The following is a 10,948-nucleotide window of genomic DNA, read 5'->3' on the forward strand; positions in this document are numbered from 1 at the left end:
AAAAATACAAAAAAAAAAATTTGCACTTGAACCCTTTAGGAGATCTGCAAAGTAGCAATGGAGAAAAAGAACTGTGGGTGCCAAATGAAGGGATCATCCAAAGATGCCTACCACCAAACTCTGAATTGTACTTAAAGGGCAGGGCCTCTTTGATCCACCACAGGTTACCGTATTTCTGCATATATATACACGGCACTCCCATGTATAAGACGCACCTGAATTTGGGGGCCCGAAATTTGAAAAAAAAATGTATTACATAAAGTTACTGAACTCAAATTTTATTTACCATAAAATTCATACAACTCCTCATCTGTGTCAAAACTCCCATCCATTAGCTTGTCCTCATCTGTGTCTGATGACAAATCACTGTATTCATATATTGCTGTATTCAATTCCATCTATGGCATTTGAAATGCCACAACCACTGCATAAGATGCATCCAGTTTTTAGACCTCAAATTTTTTGAAAACATGTGAGTCTTATACATGGGGAAATATGATATGCCACAAAATTTTGGAAATTTGAGAGCAACACAAACTCTTTTATGTTTCCATCTGCATCATAAATGGGATCACACTTTGTTTTCCTTTTTGGATCATACATTCTAAAGTGAGTCTTATATATAATTATTCTTGAAAACTCACCCATGTGAAATTAGAGCACATGTTTGTTTTTTTGGTTTTGTTTTGTTTTGTGACAGAGACAGAGTCAGAGAGAGGGACAGTTAGGGATAGACAGACAGGAAAGGACAGAGATGAGAAGCATCGGTTCTTCATTGCATCATCCTAGTTATTCATTGACTGTTTTCTCATATGTGCCTTGGCCCGGGGGAGAGGGGGGACTACAGCAGACCGAGTAACCCCTTGCTTGAGCCAGCAACCTTGAGCTCAAGCTGGTGAGCTTTGCTCAAACTAGATGAGCCTGCGCTCAAGCTGGTGACCTTGGGGGTCTCAAACCTGGGTCCTCTGCATCCCAATCCAATGCTCTATCCACTGCACCACCACCTTGTCAGGCCACATGTTTTTTCAAGCAAAAAGTACCCAATCCTTCTTCCCAGGATTGCAATATGAAACCCTGTCAATGTCTTAGAAATCACAGACCCAGGCTTGTCCACAAAAACACCGCTATCAGGGTCCCAGGCCCACTGAGCTCTGGTGTGACAGTGCTCGATCATGTGGACACTAAGAGCTAAGTATGAGATGTGGAATTCATAGCTAACAAATAAGAGAACATCAGGGAAATTGGGCCAGGCCAGGGGAGGACTTGACATATCAGTATGCCCAGCACACTGCACATGACATCTGAGGACACACAGCCTGTCCTAAAGACCAGCCTTTACCTTCAGAAAGTACTGCATTAACTCTCCTGTTTGTGCTTAATTGTGGTAAAATACATACAAAGTAAAATTTACCATCCTGAACATTTTTCTATGTACTGTTTGGTGGCATTAAAGGATATTGACATTGTTGTACTATCATTTCTAACATCCATCCACAAAATTCTTTTCATCATCCCAATTGAAATTTCATACCCATTAAATAATAACTAGCTGTACCCCTTGTCCCTAGCTCTTAGCATCCACCATTCTATTTTCTGTCTTTATGACTCCTCTAGGTACCTCATATAAGCAGAATCATACAGAATTTGTCTTTCTGTGACTGGCTTATCTCGCTTAGCATAGTGTTCACAAGGTTCATCCATGCTGTAGCATAATACAGAATTACCTTGCCTTCATTTGTTTTTTTACAGCAACAAATAAAGACTAGTGTATTTAACAAAATTAGAACCCCACATAAAATAATGATACAAAAGTTGTAAAATATGTGTAAAATAATGATACAAAAGTTGTAAAATAATGATACAAAAGTTGGTGGCTAGTCAAATAGTTCAGGTTCACATTGAACACCTTCTATTATTTTTAATTGCATTAATTCTGTTCAAAAGAATGTTTTCCTCACATTCCCCCCCACAATAGGTCTTTAGCCTCTCTCAATAGTGCCCAAATGAAATTATACATAAGGATTGACTGACTAGGTAAGGTTTAAAATACTCTTAAATTGTTTTGCACCATAACATTGGACACACATTCTTAAAAACTTCCTGATACATGTTCCTTCTTAAGAAATAGAAAAAACAATGTCAATCATTTAAAAAATAAGTATTCTTTGAAGCAGCAGATAAATATATTCATTACCAGTCTGTACCAAAAAACCTGCAATGAATGGCAGGGTGTGTGGCTAATGAAAAACCATAAACATTACCTTTATATAAAATCTTTGCATTTGACCACACTTTTATCTCTTGAAAAATCCTCTCGTTCTTCAATATACAGTAATGCCTCAGTTCTTGTTGATTTTGTTTATTGTCAGTTTCCGTTTTCATTAATTTTTTCCATGACAATTTTCTCTTGGTTTTCGTCGATTGCCTTGGATTTTGTCAGCATGCCCACGTGACCTCGCTGCTACTTTTGCAAAAACAAAGGGCGACCCACGCGTTCTCCTGCTCAGTGTGACGTTGCTTCTCGTTGTGTGAGCATCACTCTGCACATCTAACCAAACAATTCCATTGCTTTTCAGTGTTTTTGTGTGTTCTTTATTGATTGCGAGTGCTAATACTACAATTACATGTAGGCGATTACTGCGTATAAGGTATCTTGCTGTCTTCCATACGCCAAGGAGCGTCTTCAGAAAGGTAAATGCCATGTTAAATGTTCATTTATTCTTTACATTAGTCTTTTATATTCATTCTATATTAATTTCTTATTGTTTTTAGTATTAAACACTACATTTATTCTCTATAAAATGTGTTTTTGGTATATATCTTGGAGTGTCTAGAATGAATTAATTGGATTTACATTGATTCATATGGAAATAATCGCCTCAGTTTTCGTTGATTTTGGAGTTTGCCGATTGTTTTTGGATGGATTATCAACAAAAACCGAGGTATCACTATAAGTAAATATTAATTTAAAAGGAAAAAATATCAGGTTGTGAGGAAGTAATGATAACATTTGCTTAAAATATTAAGATGACAACGAACATATGTGTAGTCTCCCACGACTGTGCAATTTCCATCTGTAGGTTTTGTCTAAGAGGAAATCTGTTGCCGGATGGACAGAGAGACCTTAATGGGGAGAAGCAACAGACTTCTACATTTGGGTTCTAAGATGGCTCAGCGTAACAGGAGATAAACCACAGTAAGACACTTACCTAGTTCATCTGGGTAAAAGAAAAGAAGACACCAATCTAGATATCATGCAAGTTTTAAGAAAGTCAGACATTTATGTAAATTTAAAATCTTATCTTTCTCAGTGTGAGTCCAGCCAATTCCTTCCCTGAGCTGTCAGTATAAGGGACCCGACTTAAACTTGAGAGATTATCAGGCACTCCTACTGGTGGATTCATTCTTGATCACTGATGGCCGTATTTCACAGAAACTGTAAGGAAAAGTTCTGGTCTGTACTGTCTGCATTTGGACTTGTGCGGCGCTGAAAACCATAGCAGTGACAGTGCTGGTAACGTGGGCACAGCTCGGTGTTTGAGGTGTGAGAATTTCAGTTCCCTCGCAGAACTGTGAGGGAGGCTGGTGAGGTCTTAAAGGGTGGGGTAGGGGTGGGGGAAGAACAGGCTGAAGAGGAATGGTACTTCCCACCGTGAGCTAGAGAACTGGCCTTGAAGAAGCACCACGAAGATGAGATTTCTCATCATATAAAGAAGATTGAGCGTCTGCAAAAAAAAAATCAAGTGGCCCAAGCAGACCATCATGAAACTGAAAGATCATGCGGATGATGAAGTGCACACCATTCCACGTAGAATCTGCATATCATCCAGCCTATGAAGACATAGTTCTGTAATGTCCATCTGTGCTGCCCACAGATTATAATAAATTGTCATCAGTGAAAAATAAATAAATAAAATAAGGAAAAGCATGAGGGTAGCTCCTTGAATAGCAGCCAGAAGAAAAAAGTAACAGTTCAAATAGCAGCCACTGATATTACCAAAGTCCGTGCAGGTGCTCATCCCCCTGATGGCCTTGATGGACACTAGCGCCAGCGGGTCCGAGCCCACAAAGGACCCAGCAGCAGAGAAAAAGAACAAGCTGGTGACGGCATGCTGCCTGGATTTGGGGGTGGCTGACTACGCGAATTTCAGACCTGCCATATTTGCAAATATCTCACGGATGCCAATCAGCACAAACTGTGGGACTTGCCATCATATAAGCAAGTCCACAGCAGACTACATGACATTTCCAGTGGTCTGGTTAATGGTTTTCTCTTTCACAAGCTCCAGGCTTTTGCTTTCTAAAATTCCAGCAGTAAAGGCAGAACACATGACAAAGAACCTTCTCACGCATTCCTTTTTTAAGGACAACAGTAAGCTGTGTCTTCTCAAAATGAGATCAACCAGCTTATCCTTTAAGAAAATTAACAGGAGGATGGGCACGGTGCAGAACATGGTGTGAGCAGTGGTTGTGTTACTGGGGATATCTGGAAACCACACTCAAAGGAAGACTCTGAAAACATGGTCATCTGCATTTGAAAAAAGTCACTGTCCGGTAAGATACCAAAGCCAAGAGAGTGGGCAATGTAGACAAAATATTTTACATCTTCCACTTTGTCTTTTGTAAATGGCCCTTCAGGAGACATGTTACATGTATCAAACAGACTTTGTTGGGAATTCTAGATTGCTGGAAGACTCCACTGTCTTCACTACCAGGCTGCGTTCTCCAGTCTGCTTTTTGGGACCATGTATGTACACGCCCAAATCTTGAACATATAAGTGAAGGCATTGCCATTGAGGGGCTTGGTAATGAAAAGCTCTGGCCACAGAGCAAGATCAGGGAAGAAAAGCAAATGCAGACAGTGGAGATGTCATAGCTGGTCACGAAGCTCACGTTCTGCTGAATATAAGCAATAGCTTCTAGCAAGACGACTGCACCCAGATTAATGCTCCAGTAAAAGCAATTAAAGTACAGTAACTTTATGTGGCTTTTGGACCTTGACCTTGAACTTGGTTGGAACCGAAGGGTGTGACATTGGCCTTGACAGCATCCACGCCCAGCCTGAAGACTGAGAGCCCACTGAGCACAGCAGACTCGCGGGTGGGCAAGTGTGTGGGCAACAGTACAAAGCAGTTACATACACTTGCGGGACACCGTGCCCTCGCAGTGTGCTGCGTGCGTGGTGGGCGTGGCCAGCAGCTAGAAGGCCGGCAAACAGCAGGAGTACCAAGCTGACCAGGATAGCACCAGCCCCACCAATCCACGCATTGGTCAACCAGCCGCCGAGGGGCAACACCAGGTAGGTGAGGCCCATGAAGAACCACATTAGCGGCTGGCTGGCCTGCTCGCCCATTCCAGCGACACACGGTTCAGAAACAGCACCAGGCTGGCTGTGACACAAGTGAAGGCAGCCGCTCCGACAGCTCCGTCAGCAGCAGGGTGGCGTATACCAGGTGTCAGCCCACAAACACCATACGCGGTGCCCCCAGCCGCACCGTGAGCTTGTCTGTGCACCAGCCCTACCCTCCTAGCGCCCGCCTAACCGCTCCACCACTTTGCTGGGATAGACCTCCTTTTTTTAAGGCTAAATAATATTCCATTTTGTGGAAATATCACGTTTTATTTATCCCTTTATCTTTCGATGGATCCTTGGGTTGTTTTCACCTTTTGGCAATTGCAAACAGAACTCTATGCCTTTTTAAAAGGCATCCAGAAGATTCTACAAGCTCCTAGTAACACACTGAAAAAATAAAATAAAATAAAATAAAATAAAATAAAATAAAAGCCTTGCAATAATTTTCACTTCCCAAAAATTAGTCTCATGTCTATTCCAAAAACTTTGTGTTTTGCAACTTCAGGTCATTTATCCCTCAAATTCAAGGCAGGCTCTGCCTTGGCTACCCAACAGCTGTAGGACTTGGAGCAACACCTTCACCCTTTACCTCTCTGCACCTCGGTTTTCTCATTGGTAAAGAGGAAATCCTTGCAGGATTTGGGGACGTAATAAGTGAGCTAATGCACAGGGCACCTAACCCCAAGCTTAGTATATTGGTATCACTCTGAAATAAGCATATCTGTAGATTTTTAAATTGTCAGTCTTCTATACTCAATCTTAGTTCTTTTACCTCCTCTGGATGACTGTATTTCCTAATTAAGCACGCGTGCGTGTGTGTGCGTGTACGTGTGTGTGTGTGTGTGTGTGTGTGTGTGTGTGTGTGTATCTCCACTGAATCAATGTGTCAGCTTTCAGGTACAGAGTTGCCAGCTTAGTTATCCACACATCCTTCCACAGAATGGCTCAGGTCTGAGAAGTGAGGGCCATGGAATGAGAATCAGTCTGAGGATAGGTCAGGTTAGCACCAAATGTTCCTGGCTCCTTCAGACAGCCCTCTCCTAAATTGCCCCCATTTCTGACTATGTTTACCCATTCTATAGTCAAATTAAACAAACAAAAATATTATCTCCTCTCAGCCCAGAATAGCTTGTGTAATCCCATCTCTGGCAAATTCATTCCTGTATGCAATCAAAGGCCACATATGAGTGCCCAGATTTGCCATGCATTGTGTTGGGGCCAGCCACAAGCTGTGGTGCATCAGTGGCCTCTTTTGCCTCACAGTCAGGATTTTACTTCCTCCAGGACCTTTCTGCAAGAAAAGTTGACTGGGGTTCACCTCCTACAATCACAGATTAGGTTCAGCTTTTCACATTACTTTCCCCACCAGCAGCCCCAGTGCCAGGAACCTCACCTTGCTTCAGGTGTCTTTTCCTGTTAGTTACCTTTAAGATGGAAATACTACTTGGAAACACAAGGAGGTCTATAAGCAAAGGAACAATGCCCTGTCAGACTGAATTTACCCAGGGTAATGGAATCCTGGAAGAGGTTGAACTATGGGGACAAACCTGAGTTTGAAGTTTACATTCCCCACTTATTACCTGGAGGGTGGTCATTATTAAGGTTTCCCTCCTCGTACCACTTTTTCCGGGGCTGGGGGATCTGTGACTCCATCCCCTGGCCATAGCTAAGGAAACCTGGAAAGAAATGCCTGACCCACAATCTCCACAATATAGTAAACAGCCAGTGGCAAATCCTCTTTTTCACATTGGCCTTAAATGACACATTAGTCCAGATGGACTTAGTATGTATTTACAAAACATTTCACCCAAGATCAACAGGACATTTATAATTTTCAAGTGCACATGGAACATTCTTCAGGATAGATCACATGTTAAGCCACAAAACAATTCTCAATAAATTTAAGAAGATTGAAATCATATTAAGCATCTTTTCTAACTGCAACATACAAAACTAAAAATCAATCACAAGAAATCAACTGGACAAAGCTCAAATATGTAGAGGCTCAACAACATGCTACTAAATAACCAATGGCTTAATGAAGAAATAAAATAAAAATTAAAAAAATGCCTTGAAACAAATAAAAATGGAAACACAGTATTCTAAAATCTATAGGACACAGCAAAAGTAGTTCTAACAAGAAATTTATAGGAATACAGACTTACCTGAAGAAGCAAAAAATATACACACATATATATAAAATAAACAATCTAATCTGACACCTAAAAGAAAGAGAAATAAATGAAATAGAGATTTTAAAAATGATAGAAAAGATCAATGAAAGAGATGGTTCTTTGAAAAATAAATAAAATTGATAAACCTTTAGACTAACTCACCAAGTAAAAAAGAGAGGGGGCTCAAATAAATAAAATTAGAAATGAAAGAGAACTTACAATTGACGTCACAGAAACAGAAAGTATCATAATACTGAGAACAATTATATGTCAACAAATTGGACAACCTAGAATATAGTAATGAATTCCTGAAAACATACAACCTTTCAAGACTGAATCAGGAAGAAACATAAAATCTGAACAGACCAATTACTAGTAATCAAATAGAATCAATAATAAAAAAAACTCCCAACAAACAAAAGTCCAGGACCAGATGTCTTCGCAGGTAAATTCTACCAAACTTTTAATGAAGAATTAGCAATTATTCTCAAAACTATTTCAAAAAAATTGAAAAAAAGAAAGCATTCAAACTCATTCCATAAGACCAGCATTACCCTGATACCAAAACCAGACAGACACTACAAAAAAGAAAATCACAGACCAATATCCCTGATGAACATAGATACAAAAATTGTCAACAAAATGTTAGCAAACCAAATTAAATAATACATTAAAAGGATCATAGGCCCTGGCCGGTTAGCTCAGTGGTGGAGCGTCGGCCTGGCGTGTGGAGGTCCCGGGTTTGATTCCCAGCCAGGGCACACAGGAGAAGCGCCCATCTGCTTCTCCACCCCTCCCCCTTTCCTTCCTCTCTGTCTCTCTCTGCCCCTCCCGAAGCTGGGGCTCCATTGGAGCAAGGATGGCCCAGGCGCTGGGGATGGCTCCTTGGCCTCTGCCCCAGGCACTAGAGTGGCTCTGGTCGCGACAGAGCAAACCCCCCCCCAGGGGCAGAGCATCGCCCCCTGGTGGGCGTGCCCGGTGGATCCTGGTAGGGCGCATGCAGGAGGATGTCTGGCTGTCTCTCCCCGTTTCCAGCTTCAGAGAAATACCAAAAAAAAAAAAAAAAAAAAAAGGATCATACACTATGATCAAGTGGGATTTATTTCAGAGATTCAAGGATGGTTCAATATCTGCACATTTATTAACCTTTTGAGTAGTACAAATGTCATATACATCCTCGTGCTTCCTGACCATCCAGAGTACGATTGTACAAAATTTATTTTTTAGATTTTATTTATTCATTTTTAGAGAGAGAGAGAGAGAGAAGGGGGGAGGAGCAAGAAGCATCAACTCCCATATGTGCCTTGACCTTGCAAGTCTAAGGTTTTGAACCAGTGACCTCAGCGTTCTAGGTTGATATTTTATGCACTGCACCACCACAGGTCAGGCCAAAAAAATTTTGTTTAATATTTTTATTTATTCATTGTAGAGAAGAGAGACAGGGAGAGAGAGAGAGACAGAGAGAGAGAGAGAGAGAGAAGAGGGAAGGAGCAGAAAGCATCAACTTCCATATGTGCCTTGACCGGGCAAGCCCAGGGTTTTGAACCAGCAACCTCAATGTTCCAGGTCAACGTTTGATCCACTGTGCCAGCACAGGTGAGGCCTCAGGCCAAAAAATTTTTATTTTAAAAATGTGTAAGGCAACATTAAAAAAAAGACAAAAATGTATGTTCTTCTTGTTTCCATAAATTGGTTATCAAACAAACATGATTTTAAGTTAATAAAACTGTAACTGGAACTAATTTCACTTTTTGAAAATAATTCACTCCCAGGGGTCAGCAAGCATGAAAAATACTCACTACTCAAAGGGATAAGGTAATATAGCCCTTTTTTTTAAAGATAAAAATCATATGATTATTCCATGATCAGATGGCTTGATTGGTTTAAAGTATTGTCCCTATATACAAAGTTTGCTGGTTCCATTTCCAGTCATGGCATACACAAAAACATTAATGTTTCTGTCTCTCTTCTTCTCTCTCTAAAATCATCAAAATAAAATTTAAAGATTATATGATTATCTCAGATGCAGAAAAAGCATTTGACAAAACATCTATTTGTGATTTTTAAAAAACTGTCAACAAAGTGGGTATAGAAGGAACATACTTCAACATAATGAAGGTTAGTATGTATTACAAACCCACAACTAACATCATACTCAATGGTGGAAAGCTGAAAATTCTTCTCCTAAGATTAGGAGTAAGACAAGGATGACCACTCTCACTACTTTTATTCAACACAGCCTCAGAAGTCCTAGTCATAGCAATCAGACAAGAAAAATAAATAATAGTTATTCAAATAGGAAAGGAAGAAGTAAAACTCACTATTTACAGATGACATGATACTATATATAGAAAACGTCAAAGATTCTATAAAAAATGTCTCTTAGAACTAATAAGTGAATTCAGTGAAGTTTCAGCATAAAAATTAATATACAGAAACCTCTGGAATTTCTATACATTAATAAAGGATTATAAAAAAAGGATTAAAAAAATAATCTCTGTCTGACCAAGTGGTGGCACAGTGGATAGAGCATTGGACTGGGACACAGAGAACCCAGGTTTAAAACTCCAAAGTCACCAGCTTGAGTGTGGAGTCATAGACATGATCCCATGGTCGCTGGCTTGAACCCAAAGGTCACTGGCTTGAATCCCAAGGTCGCTGGCTTGAGCCCAAGGTTGCTGGCTTGAGCAAGAGGTCACTCACTCTGCTGCAGCCCCCCAGTCAAGACACATATGAGAAAGCAATCAATGAACAACTAAGGAGACTAAGGAGCCACAACAAAGAATTGATGCTTCTCATCTCTCTCCCTTCCTGTCTGTCCCTCTCTGTCTCTTTCTCTGTCTCTGTCATTAAAAAAAAGAAAAGAAAATAATCCTGGCCCTGGCTGGTTGGCTCAGCAGTAGAGTGCCAGCCAGTATGTGGAAGTCTCAGGTTCAATTCCCAGTCAGGGTACACATAAGTGACCATCTGCTTCTCCACCCCTCCCCCATATCTCTCTCTCTCTCTCTCTCTCTCTCTCTCTCTCTTTCTCTTTCTCGTACTTCCTGCAGCCGTGGCTCAAATGGTTTGAGCAAAGTTGGCCCTGGGTCCTGAGGATGGCTCCATGGCCTCACCTCAGGTGCTAAAATAGCTCAGTTGCTGAGCAATGGAGCTGCAGCCAAGCACACCAGAACAAGTGTACTTGCCAAGTGGACCCCAATCAGGGCACATGCGAGAATCTGTCTCTGCCTTTCTGCCTCTCACTTAATGAAAGAAAAGAAAAGAAAGGAAAACAGCCTGACCAGACGGTGGCACAGTAGATAGAGCATCAGACTGGGATGCGGAGGATCCAGGTTTGAGACCCCGAGGTTGCCAGCTTGAGCGCGGGCCCATCGGGTTTGAGCAAAGGCTCACCAGCTTGAGCCCAAAGTCGCTGTCTCGA

At 41.1% G+C, this 10,948-nt stretch overlaps 1 pseudogene; it reads right to left on the reverse strand.

The window, feature by feature from the left end:
* Positions 1-3,410: 3,410 nt before the first annotated feature.
* LOC136329910 (solute carrier family 15 member 4-like) lies at positions 3,411-7,006 on the reverse strand (annotated as a pseudogene).
* Between the last annotated feature and the right edge of the window lie 3,942 nt (positions 7,007-10,948).

Source organism: Saccopteryx bilineata, chromosome 3 (genome assembly GCF_036850765.1).
Source record: "Saccopteryx bilineata isolate mSacBil1 chromosome 3, mSacBil1_pri_phased_curated, whole genome shotgun sequence".
In the NCBI taxonomy this organism is placed as follows: domain Eukaryota; kingdom Metazoa; phylum Chordata; class Mammalia; order Chiroptera; family Emballonuridae; genus Saccopteryx; species Saccopteryx bilineata.